Here is a 4628-nt window from a genome sequence, read left to right on the forward strand (position 1 = left end):
GATGCCTGAACGGTATGTGGAATGAAGTGGGCGGGCATCGGGAGGCCACTATGGCACGGGGCAAGCACTATGGGCAGTCTATCTGAAGTGTACCTGGCGTATAAGATGACCCCCCACTTGGAGGCATATTTTTCAGGGCCAAAAAATCGTCTTATACGCCGGCAAATACGGTATGTAAAATCATTAAGACGGGGTGACTGATGAGATACTGGGGCAGAGGCAAACAGGAAGCAAGAGGTAGCAATCTAGGCTGATTCCCTGATCAACTTCCCTTGTCCCCCACTGCCACCACCAAGTAGATTCCAGGATGTTCCAGTAATCTATTGCTGCTTAGCAATCCATCCCAAAATGTAGTGGCTTAAAACAATAAGTATTTTATTATTATCTTTCACAGTTCTAGAGGCTGATGAAGTTCACCAGAGTAGTTCTTGCTCAGGGCCTCTCATGAGTTTCTGACAAAGGCTTTCTCACCACATACCTGCTGGTGATGCTGGCTGTCCGCTGAAACCTCAGCTGAGGCCATTGGCTGGGATACTGCTATGCGTCAAACTGCATCCACCATCCCACAGATTCATATATTAAAGCCTTAACCCCCAGCACCTAAGAATGTGACTGTATTTAAAGAGGTAATTAAATTAAAATGAGGTCATTAGGGTGGGCGCTAATCCACAGGAGATTAAGACAGATATGCATAGAAGGAAGACCATGTGAGGACAGAGGGAGAAGGTAGCCACCTACAAGTCAAGGAGAGAATCCTCAGAAGGAATTAACCTTGCCAGCACCTTGATCTTGGACTTCTAGCCTCTAGAATTGTGAGAAAAATGCATGGCTGGTGTTTAAGTCCCCCTGTTTGTGGTACTTGGTTATGCAGCTCTAGCAAACTGATGCAAACGCCTGCTTGTGGTCATACCTTGTGGCTCATACTTCCTCTCAGCATGTCAGCTGGGTTCCTCGATGAATGTCCCAAGAGGACCGGGTGGCAGCAGTATCACCCATTAAGCCAAGCTTAAGAAGTCAGATGGGGTCATTTCCTCTGTAGTCACAGGCCTGTTCAGATTCAAGGGGAGGAAACATAGACCCACTTCCTAGTGGGGCGATTCTGAATATTGTGGGGGAGGAGAAGAGCATATAGAATAGAAGATCTTGTTGCAGGCATCTTGGAAAATTCAGTGTGCCATACCACGTTGGTAAATTGAGGGACTAGGGATGGTGTTGCTAACCAAGACAGAGATTACAGGAGGAAGAGTTGATGGTCTGAGGTGGTCTAGATGAGGAGGTAAGATTTAAACAGGTTGGGTTGGCCATGCCTGTGAACATTTAGGTGGATGTAGCTAACTACTAGGAAGTTAAATATGTGAATTATTTAACATAGGAATAGGCCACAGGAATATAGATTAGATATAGATATAGATATATAGATATAGATATAGATAAAACCTGAATATGCAAATAGACCGAATGGTGGAACAACCGAACAACCGGTCACTACGACATGCACTGACCACCAGGGGACGCGTGCGGACCATGGTGGGTGTTGGCAGCAGGCAGCAAAGCACAGAACATGGCGGGTGTCGGCCACTGCAGGATGGTGGAGCAGGTGAGCAGGGGCGCAGACCAAGGCAGGGCTCCAGTGGCTGTCATCCAGGCAAGCCTCTGGTGGTCACTGAAAATTGGTGTGAGCGGTGGCTGCTGGCCCCGATCGCCCATCAGGGCTTCTCCACCTCCCCCTGCTCCTGAGAGGCAATCGGGGCTGTCAGCCACCACTTGCACCTGCTGATGGCACCAAGTGATCAGGGCCGGTACTGGACACTGACTGCGGGTACAAGTGGCGGCTCTGGCACCGGCAGCAGGTGTGATCAGGGCCGGCAGCAGGTGCAAATGCCGGGCGGGACTGCGGTGCACAGGAGCAAAGAATTTTCAGTAACCATCAGAGGCTCGCCCCGATGACAGCGACCAGCACCGCGCGGCAGCAGGAGCAGGGCGGCCAGCAGACGGGGGGGTGGGGGCGGCACAGCGGGAGGGGCCGGGCAAGGGGGCAGAGGATGGGCTGAGACCCACTCTTGTGCCCACTGCAGTCTCCTGGCCCTAGTGTGTTATAAGCTGGAACATAGGCCAAAGGAATATGTTCTAAGCTGGAACTATCATTTTGGGGGCCATCAACATATTAGAAGCCAGAGACTGGGTTCACCCATTGAGTGAGAGTATATATCAGCTATCTATTACTGTGTAATAAACCACTCCTAATCTTAGTGCCTAAAAACGATGATTTATTATTTTTCATGTTTCTATAGATTGGCTGGGTGGATCTTCTGGTTTTACCTGGCTCACTTGTATGGCTGCATGCTGAACACTGAGTTGGAGGGTCCAAGATGGTCTCACTTACATGTCTCTTAGTTGGTGCCAACGGTCAGTAGGGGACTGGGCTCAACTGGAATGTCTGGGACACTCGGACCCCTCTCCATGTGGTCATTCATCTGGGTTTCTTTACAGGACGATGGTCTCAGGGGAACATTCTAAGTGGGCAGTCCCAATTCACAGGACTTAGCAAGCACATTTGCTAATACCTCATTCGCCAAAGAAATCACATGACCAAACTCAAAGTCAATGTGGATTGCCTTACCAGGAGGCATGATTCTCTAGCAGCTATTACTGCAAAAATACACTACAAAAAGGAACACCAGGTGGGCCTCCACTGATTTTAGGATTGGGCAGAGAAGAAACTAAAGATGGAACCCAGAATACCAGAGAAGAGTGCAGTGCTAAGGAATCAAGAGAGAATGAATTCCACCGGGAAAGTGCCAAGCCAGCACTTGCATGACCTTGAGAGTGAATGTCTCACCCTAGTCCCAGCTTGAAACCATCCTCTGGATTTGGCAACCCCGAGGCCAGTTTCTTTAACTTCTCAACATTAATTTCAGTAGTCAGTTTTACAAAAACCTTAGACACCAATTACAACTTCAAATACAAAAGCAATTGGACAAGTCAATCAAAATGGCCTAAATTTGTAAACTTGCTGCTAGTCTGGCTTGATTAAATGGAAAGCCCACAGTGTTTTCAAATGTATTTGACCAAGACCCACAGTAAGGAATACCTCTACATCAAGATCCAGTGCACACAGACACACACACCCGCATACATGCACACATGTACACACACAGCCAGATGCAAGTGTTTTGAAACATAGAAATGATAATGGTAACTTTACTATGTGCCATTCCCTATTTAATTATTTTTGAACGAATTCCTAGCCTGCTAAGTTAATTTCACCACGCACTCAGGGGTCATGGCCTACAGATTTCTGCCATCCAGAGCAGAAGTCAGAAAACTGGCTGATTCCTGCCTCTAGCCTTGTTTGGTTTCACCTGTTGGTTGTTGACTTAAAATTTGAATTTATGCCTTCAGGCTGGCCTCCCTTCCCCTGTACCATTTCTGACTGATAGCCGACTGCTTCACACACTTATGCCACTTGACTGGCCCCTGAGTGCATTTCTTGTTGGGCCTTCTAGATTCCAAAGGAATAGATGTATGCATTTATTCCATAAATATTGAATTCGTGTCTCGCACATGCCAGTCACATTGCAGGCACTGGGAGTACCGCAAGGAACAGACCAAAGCCACTGCCTTAATAGAGTTGAGATTCTAGAACAGGAAGACAGAAAAATAAAAAGTAAATATATTCTTTATTAGAGGGTAATAAATTCTCGAATGACAATAAAACAGGAAGGGGACCAGCAGGCTGTAAGATCAGCATGCAGGCTTCACACCTTCTTGTGGAAATGAGGGAGCCTAATATGCTTCTACCTAACAGAGAAGGGCTGAGGGTGTGAAAGAGGACAACCAGAACTTCCCTCAAAAAGAGACTCGCAGCTTGCCTATCACATCACCAATTACTCTGCCAAATGGCAAAGCACCAGTCACTTTAACCTAGAAAATTTCAAAATCGCTCAGCCATTAAGGGGAACCATTGAGGGTTATGGTCACTGGCACATTGGCCCTGAGGTGGGAAGCCTTTCGAATGTATTTCAGACTTTGCCCCCATTCGGCCTTCCAGGAGACGTCCCCATCAGCCCCCCTCCCGCGGGATAAACGGCCCCCTCCTTAGCTCTGCACACATAACCCCTCTCGACCGGACTCCCGGTGACTGGGCCTGCCTTATCTTTGCTTCTCCTCCCTCACATTTTCCGCTCCAACAAAGCCAAACACAGCACGGTGGAGGCTTTCACGCTTCTGTGCGTTTGGACACGCCGTTCCTTCTGCCTGGAAGGCCCCTGGCCTCCATCCCCGCAAGCCCCCGCCCCCCTCCTCGGCGAGCTTCCATTCATCCTTCAGAACCCAGCCTGGATGTCCCTCCTCCAAAAAAAAAACCCTTCCAACCCCTCGGCCCCGTCTATGTCCCCAGCACCCATCTCTGTTTTGCTTCTCTGCACGGTAATGACTGGTTTCTCCAAATCTCTCCCCTCCCAGACGCGGGCCTCCTCCAGCGCTGCAGCGGCGTTGGCTACTCGCTTTGACCCCAGCGCGCCCAGTGCCGAGCGCAGAGCGGCCGAGCTGGCACGTAGTAGGCTCAGGTTGGCTCGAAAGCCCCCATTTCTGCCCTCCGCCTACCCGGCGGGCCCGGGGGAGGTCGG

Source organism: Myotis davidii, unplaced genomic scaffold (assembly GCF_000327345.1).
Source record: "Myotis davidii unplaced genomic scaffold, ASM32734v1 scaffold424, whole genome shotgun sequence".
Classification (NCBI taxonomy): Eukaryota; Metazoa; Chordata; class Mammalia; order Chiroptera; family Vespertilionidae; genus Myotis; species Myotis davidii.